Here is a 9094-nt window from a genome sequence, read left to right as displayed (position 1 = left end):
ATCTAAATAGTGCAGTAACCCGAACAGTACTCTTAAGTTGTGAGAGGTTGACCTACCCGGCATAACACCCGATTGATCAGACAATGCAATTTGGGGTAACATAGGCTTCAATCTATCCGCTAGTAATTTGGCATAAATTTTCGCGTCTAAATTAATTAACGAGAGAGGGCGGTAAGAGTCAGGGTGGGTCAGGTCTTTATTTGGCTTCAAAAGGGTTATTATCATGGCCTCCCTTAGTGTTGGTGGCAGAATTCCTGTCTCAATTGATTCCCTATATACCCTGTGCAATCTAGGCGAAATGACATCTGCGTACTCCTTATAGAAGGCTGCAGGGCCTTATCAGCGGGCATGCCTGCAATGACTTCTCGTATATCTTCTGCTGTGATCGGGAGATTCATCTACTGTCTCGCCCCGTCATTAAACCATGCCAGCGCAATTGTTTCCAAATATTCCGTTATCGCCTTCTCTTCCGGCACTACCTGAGAGGTGTATAGCGATTTGTAGTATTCAGTCATCGTGTATAGTATGTCCGGTGGTGTTCTAGCCATTCTATCTTCTGCAAATCCGCAGTTCCGTAATATATTCTGCTACCCTGGGCGCACCTAGTAGGGTGGCTAGAGTTTTTCCTCCCCTCTCCGTACCTCCTAGCCTGTGCATATTTGTTAAGAAAGGCTGCCTCTCTCTCTGCCTCTTCCTGAAACTGTGTGAGTTTAGACCTAAACTCCGCTCGTGTGGAAGCCGATGGTGTCGCCGCAAGTGCAGCTTCTAATCTTGCTAGGTCCCTCTCTAAGAGGTCCAGTGTGTCTCTTATGGTCCTTACCACCCCTGTTTTGAGAGCCAAGCAGTTTCCCCTCGTCACCACCTTACAAGCCTCCCATAGCGTGCCCGGCGATTCTACTGAACCTTCGTTAAGCTCAAAGTATTCTGATAACTTACCCCTGAGTTCCTCTCGGAACACCTGGTCAAGCAGTGCCCGGGAGGGAAATCGCCAGCTAAACGGTTGCACATACTGCGGTGGTATGACAATTGTCACACCTACAGGCCCATGATCAGAGAGTGACCTCGGAAGATGCATTGCCTCCATCACCCTAGCATGAAGGTCTCTGGACAGTAGCCAATAGTTCAGTCGTGACTATGCATTTCTCTGAGCTGTTATACACGTGCCCACCCGAATACCCGGCTTCCGATATGATTTCCCCCAACATCTCCGCCGCCCTGGGGTGGTGCTCACGAGGAACCCCTGTCTGTCAAGTGTAGTGGAGATTACTACATTAAAGTCTTTTTGCACTTGATGCCACAGCTTCAGGAAGAAATTAGAGCAATCTGTATTAGGGCCATATACATTCACAAGCAGTATCTGCATTCCACACAACGTGCCTAGAAGCAATATAAATCTGCCTTCCCGATCTACTATTTTCCTGTGTGTTTGCCATTGCAGACCTCTAAGGATTTATTTCGCCACTCCCTGGCATAGTTTGAGTAAGGGGCTTGAACACCGGAGAGTTGTCTGTGGCCAAATGAGTTTCTTGTAACAGACAAATATCCACTCCCTTTCGAAACAGGTAGGAATGTACCAGTCTCGCTTTTCTACGATCATTCATCCCCCTAATGTTCCAAGAAATACATGTAATGTTCTTCACAGCAGTTCAGGGTCTTGTATATAATCCCTAATGCTTAGTTTTATTGTGTCAGGCAAATATCGCCTTGCTCTTGCATACAATTCAAACAACATACTCAATATACATGCACACATCACAGCTCCTCTTCTAGGTAGTCCGCGCAACCATACCAATATAGGCAGTGGTAATTTTGACCTTACACCTAATGGGTCCGGATCATACATTATGAACTTTAGTGTTTCATCTCCTTTCCACAGCAACACGTTCAGGCGCTGCCAACTCCAAAATACGTGCACATATAGCATCATCTTCTGCATTTGAATTTCCCCCCCACCCAACTCTGTCATGCAAATCCCCAGCCTCACTCTCCCTCCCAGCCCACCCACACCAACCCCCCAATCAGGTCGTGTAATCACCCACCCCACCACCCACCTCAATACCTCAACCAAAACCAATAGCAAAAAAATTGTCTGAACAATAGGAGTCATCCTAGAGGGTACACAGGGTGGCCACTATCCTCCCCTGTTCTTGTGACAGGGTGACCGAGCGCTGACATAACCTCTGCATCTCAAGGACCCACCTGATCCAGTTGAGCTATGCATCCAGTGCGGACCTGTAATCAATGCTTCATAATGGAATCCCTTTCCAAATTACATGGAAGTATCCTTCATCTATATTTATTTGAGCGCCGTAACAACCACTGCACTACCCCCACATTTCTAGACTTCAACATTTTACCAAGATGTACATGTTATTCAATGTCACTTAGCCTGTCAGCCGACTCCCGCTCCTCCGGACTCGCCTGTTGCTTCTGATCTTTGGCCAGTTGTTTGGTGAATTGGAGCGCTGCCTTTGCGTCCACAAAGAAGGTAGGTCTGCCAGGACCTTGTACTCTCAATTTCGCTGGGTATATTAACTCATATTTGGTGCCTGTTTGTTGAAAGATCTTTTTCGCTGGTATAAATTCCCTGCAGGCTGCCTGCACCTGCAGGGTAAAATCCGGATACATATCTAGGTCATTTCCATGGTACTGAATCTTTCCCTTTTCCCTTGCCATGCGTAGTATTGTGTCCCGATCCCTGTAAATTAGGATCCTGGCCAATATCGGCCTGGGCGGCGCCCCTGGTTTAGGTCTGTCCCCTAATGCTCTGTGCGCCCTCTCAATCAAGAACATCGGGGACAAGCCATCTTCAAACAGGTCTTTCATCATTGTCTCATATAGCGCTCTATGTTCGATATATCTGAGGATTCCGAAATTCCCATCATGCGAACATTGTTCCGTCGCGATCTCGCTTCCAAATCCTCATTCTTTTGTTGGATTAGGGCCAGTACTTTATCCATACCACTCACTTTCTTGTCGAGCTCCATCTGACCCTCCTCCGTTTCGGTTACACGCATTTCCAACACACTCACCTTGCCTTCTTGTTTATCCATTCGCCGCATGATGCCGTCCATCCGAGCGGCCAGGGAGTCCATTTTAGTGTCTAAGCCCTGCAGGCTCGTTTTCAAGTCTTGGAACATGGATCTAATGTCCTCAGCCGGTACCTGATTTGCGCCTTCTCCCACCACATCCTGGTCTGTTTGTTGTGGGCCAGGCGGTTTCTGCTTTGTCTTATCAAAAGTTATTTTGGGCTTTCCCATTGCAGCACCTGCACAGCCGCACTTCTTGTCGCTTAATTCGCAATAGGCTACACTCTCTCTCGTAACTAAGACTGTTTCTTGGCAGGGCTAATCTGCACAGAACCAGGGGCTGCAGCCGAGCGCGCGACAGTAGGGAACTGCACACCACCCCCAGTTTCTCCGCTGCGGCACACCCAGACACCGCCGCCATGTTCTATAGATGTGCTGCCATCTCGTTGTTATTAAAGACCCTTGAATTAGGTCAAAGTCGCAGTAGCCGTTCATCCAACGCTGCCGCGTTTCAGACCTCCTCGGCGTCAGCAGGCAGCAGGGTTCAGTACCGTGGAATCCCTATATCAGGCGCACACAGGCAATTCGGACCCCCACAGTCCCCCAGAATCTATGGAGCCGCTCTACATTCCTGTAAGAAGCCAGGTCACGCCATTTACGTGCAATGTATAGCGTGATACACAACACACTCGGGTCCTCCAAAGTCCCAATTATTAGCTCTGTACTAGGGGTCTGGCCGTCACCTTGTATATATGTATCTGTTCATCCAACCGCCAAAGGGAGTATCGTTCAGTTGCGCACAGCCCCTTAACTGCAATTGCGGTACGCTCCCCTCCGCTATCTTCCTAGCAGGCTTTTCATAGCCGCTGCATATCTTTTTGGTGCAAGCGTTTCTCACAGGCTCACTCTCACACTATCATCTGATGGCTGTGCAGGCCACACCACATCTTCCTCCAGAGAACAGGATATACAGAAGAATGCGGCTTTGCCGGGCCCCTCACTCCGTCTCAAAATGGAGGCTCGCTTCTGTGTATGCAGCCTGTTATATACACCCCATTGACCACGCACATCAGATTCCCCTGTGCCTTGGGTGTCGCAATTGCCAATATGACAGTTCTGCAGTATTTTAATATGGAGTAGACTTCATTTGGGTACCTTTTACTGCCCGATCGTAGTATTTGCCATCAGTCCACGGCGTCATCTGAGGCATCGCAGCCACATCCCGGGAGAACGCCAGCGCTCCAATTCCCGGCACCAGAGTTACAGCCACAGCCATAACCACCTTGGCAGATCACTCTCAGGTGATCTTGTAGAGATTTCCAGCTCCCGCCCAACAGTCCTGAAACGTCCGAGGCCAACGCCGCTCCACCACTGGTCGTCAGCACACACCTCCCGCGGGTTAGCCGCAAATTGAGTCCCTGGTCTTGCCGAGGGGATTAGGCCGCACCTCGGCTCTGATTGTCCCGCAGCGCCAGCCGCACAGCCGTGGACATCGCAACTCCAATTCAGCAGGAGGTCAGAGCGGTTGATCGCAATAAGCTCCGGCCCCCGGCAGGTCCGAGATGCAACATCAGAAAGTCGGATTAATGCCGGATTTCGTGCTCGGTCGGCGGAGCTGCGAAGTTAGGCAGCCATTCCGCTCAGCGGCCAAGGCACGCCCCCACAAACAAATATATTAATACAAATAATCAGGGTAATCAGAACTGGGTAACAGAAGCATTGCTGTTGTCAAGGTGAGAGTTCTATATTCAAGATTAGAATGGATTTTGCACAGAAATCTGTAGGATGGTAGGTCAGTTTAGGATGCTGCTTTGAAAACAGTTGGAGCAGAATATTTAAAAAAACCTTTGTAGAGAGGAAGCACTAGTCTAATGCCCAGTCACATAAGTACACTTCTTTTTATTCCAAGTCACTTTCTATTGTCAATCTTGAAGAAGACAACATGAAAAATGAACCAAAAGAAGATTTAGGACCATCAAAGTACAAGTCTACATCTATCACTAAGGGCAAGTGTTCCTGGAAGTGAAACGTCTGCCCAAGAACCTCTGGTTGTTTCTCACCTTGGATTCTGTATAACAAATTGCCAAGAAATAGTTCAGAGACATTGGAACTAGTGATGATTCAGAGGGCCTATGTAACAAAATAATATCATGAGATTGATTAAGACCCATGGGCGAGGGACAAGTGGTATGCACCACTGGGACCCTATATTTGGGTACTCTGTAGAAATGTAATCGTCATCATCATTAGCACAATAATGTTGGTTGAACTCATTATGAGGCTGCTTAGGAACTGGTAGATATTTTCTTGTTCAAGGGTGTGGTAAATCAGGAAGTCATCTTCATTGTTCATGTGCTGCCCAAAATGTGTTTTTGTTCAAAAACGAAATGCTATGGTGTATGATTAATTTGATAGTGATATGGTATTTCATGGTGAAATTTGCGTTTTTTGATGCAAAGCTACGCATTTCAATTATATTCCAACAAAATAGAATGTTTTCATTTTATATCTAAGTGTTAATTTCGAGTGTGTGTGTCCTGCCACTTGGCCTAACCTCAGTGCAGAGGTTATAACAAAGATACTACTCCCTGTAGTACCCCATGTCAGTAGGGGCTTTAACTAACTACCAATAGGTGGATGACTGATTCCTGTGGCCCGGCCTCCTGAATAAAGGAGGAAGCCCGAACAGTTTGAGACAACACAGGAGGAGGCTCCTCTTTGCTGTTTTGGTGGGAAAGGCCCGGGCAGAGATGTCAGGGATGGGTGGGCATACCTGAAACTCCAAGAGCAGATGTAATCAGTAACTCCTGAATGGTTAAATGTTGGACTGTGTCAGCATGCTGTGCTGGAGGTATGGGACAAAGGTGGAGAGGTGGAGAGGCATCCTAGGATTAACCAGGGTTGTCTTGCTTCTAGAACCCTCTACCCCCTTTAAAAGTATCTAAGACCAGGGAGAGAAAGGGCTGATTGGGCTATTGTTTATGCTTTTTGATGCTGGGACTGCAACAGCCGTAGACAACTGGAAAAAGAAACCCCTTGATGCCCAAAAGGACTCTGTCCTAGTTGAGCGCAGGACCAGTGGGTCTCTCCAAAGTCCAGTGCGGCTGGCCCACTAATACCCCCTGAGGATTTGTTGGGGGAAATCCTTGGACTTCTGCACCCATCTGCAGAGACAAAGACCAGAAGGAAAGCTGGTGCGGAGAGCCGGTGGAACCAGCTCCCTGCACAGTATCCACTTTAGTGGCCAGGAGGCCTGCTGCAACTTCTCCTTGTGTCTATAGTTTACCACCAGAAGTCAAATGCGCCTGGGAACTTACTTTGAAATTGGCCAAACAGGGCCCAAGTTATGGCCATTTTAAAGTTGGTGACCTTTTACCTTTCTCAAGTGATGGACTGTGCGGGGATCCACTGCATTTGTAGGAATTAGACCTTGGGTGCGCCAGGCCTCAGGGGTCTACAAAAGGGCTTAATAATAATTCATGAGCCCTGGGAGAGTGGCATGTGTGGAGCCCCGTCCCTAGAGTTCTGGGGACCCCTGGTTATCATATAAGGAATCAGCCTCGGACCCCATCTCTGAACCCCAAGGATACATGGGGAACAGTTGCCATGCTCCACAAGTTGTGGTGGGCCTGTCCCCCAACCTCCATGTCCGTGTCTAGGGGGAGCTGGGAAGCCACCAAAGTAAGCATTGGCAGAAGAGCTGCTGGCTTCCACAGCAGCAAGGAGGATGCTGCTATGTCAGGGAGTGCCTGGAACAACTGAGGGTGGGCTCCCTGTGCTGCCCAATCAATGAATGATATAAAAAATGGAGTCAGACCCTGGGACTTGTGGCTGGTTGGGCCGTATATATTGAGAAAAACAAAACAGATACCAACCACACTGTATTTCAACTCCTGTCACTGCAGGAAGATAACAAACCAATTTTATTTTAAGGCTTGTCAGGCGTATCTTGCCCTTTTACTTACTTTTTAGACTTTTTTAGCAAGATTTTTTATGTGCAAAAAGAAAACAAGACATTTTAAAACATTTACACGAATCACATATATATACACAAATTATATACAAAGCTATACAAAAATACAAACTGTACACTATATTTCTTTGATCCAATTAATGAACTCAGATGCTTTTCTAAATTTGACAAAGTAACGCTTGATGTAGAAGACAAAATATTCAAATGATTAAGCAATATAAACCATAGTATAATTCATAGGTCTATAAATCAATATCTGTCATATTTTCTGTGCCTACGCGTTTCGAACCAGTTGATCTCAATTCATAGGTTCTCTTCAGGGCTCTGTCATTTAGTGAGTATCTGTTTATCCAGCAGCCGCCGGTCTACAGGTTTGACATCCTCTTCCTTTCTCTAGTCACTCATCTTTTTAGTCCTGTACCTTTTTAATCCTCATGGGTCTAATGCACATGGGTTGAGGTGTTCCTCTTATGGGTGTTTTTCTTTTCTGTAGGGGACCTGTTGTATTGTATCACCCTCGTGGTGGCAGCGCATTCAGTCTCTGTTTGTCTGCACAATGTGTTCACCTTCAGTATGTTCACACGTTCTCTAGTGTTCAGGCGGGGTTCCGGTATTATTCTCCCTTGCGCTCGTTCGTTTTTGTTAGTACCCTCGTGTCGTTCACCTCGATTACGCGCGGTCCGGCGACTGCAATAGCCGGATGTCAAACCTGTAGACCGGCGGCTGCTGGATAAACAGAGACTCACTAAATGACAGAGCCCTGAATAGAACCTATGAATTGAGATCAACTGGTTCGAAACGCGTAGGCACAGAAAATATGACAGATATTGATTTATAGACCTATGAATTGTACTATGGTTTATATTGCTTAATCATTTGAATATTTTGTCTTCTACATCAAGCGTTACTTTGTCAAATTTAGAAAAGCATCTGAGTTCATTAATTGGATCAAAGAAATATAGTGTACAGTTTGTATTTTTGTATAGCTTTGTATATAATTCGTGTATATATATGTGATTTGTGTAAATGTTTTAAAATGTCTTGTTTTCTTTTTGCACATAAAAAATCTTGCTAAAAAAGTCTAAAAAGTAAGTAAAAGGGCAAGATACGCCTGGCAAGCCTTAAAATAAAATTGGTTTTTTATCTTCCTGCAGTGACAGGAGTTGAAATACAGTGTGGTTGGTATCTGTTTTGTTTTGCCCCAATGAATGAAGGCATGTGGGTTGCCCTGGGTGATACTGGTCATCCCCAAAAATAAAATAAGGAAAAGAAAAAAGTCATGCAGTCATGTTAGAAATAAGGTTTCTGGTTGGCTAGGGCATGCACCTGAGCCAGGCAGAACCCACCACTCTAGTCAAGACAAGTATGTTACACATTAAAGGTAACCTGTGCATAGCCTACGGTAGCTTGATGAAGAGAAGTCAGGCTTAACATCAGGGGCAATGTGTATGTCATTTGCACAACACACTCACACAGCAACACAAATAATACACTGCAATAGAGACTCCATGCAGGAATATATAAAAGATATGTATGGTATATTATACATAACACTAGACCAAAACAACATGAATCATAAATACTGTGCATATTATGCAAATCCTAAGATAGTATTCGTTATCGTGACAAGGCAAGAAACACAACAATATACACCACAACATCAGGGCATCAAATGCAACAGTTTGGTTGGTGCAAAAAAACGAAGGAATCACTATATATCCATGGAAAATCATAAATATTTTGCACCTAATAGTCATCACATGAAATCCCCATATCACCACAGAACATAAGACCCAGTGCCTCTGTGCTTCTCCCAGCAGGATTATGGTAGATTTTTGTGAGCTTCATCGAAAACAAGAGTATTTAGGCATGAAATCTAGGGCTCAGGAACACTGGGCACCTACTACATGTTATACTGTAATTAAGCAATTCTTCCTACATGTCGCAAGTTCCTGAATAAGTCAAGCCCCAAGGGGCAATTTGACCTCCGTTGGAGATTTTCCCTGCAATACTAAACCAATGCTCCCTGGTAAGTTTTACAAGTTAAGGGGGGCACCCAGACTTTGGATTTGGCGGGGAGACCTCGCCGGGT

Source organism: Lissotriton vulgaris, chromosome 2_1 (genome assembly GCF_964263255.1).
Source record: "Lissotriton vulgaris chromosome 2_1, aLisVul1.2, whole genome shotgun sequence".
In the NCBI taxonomy this organism is placed as follows: domain Eukaryota; kingdom Metazoa; phylum Chordata; class Amphibia; order Caudata; family Salamandridae; genus Lissotriton; species Lissotriton vulgaris.
The sequence above is the reverse complement of the archived record's forward strand: the minus strand, read 5'-3'. Positions refer to the sequence as shown.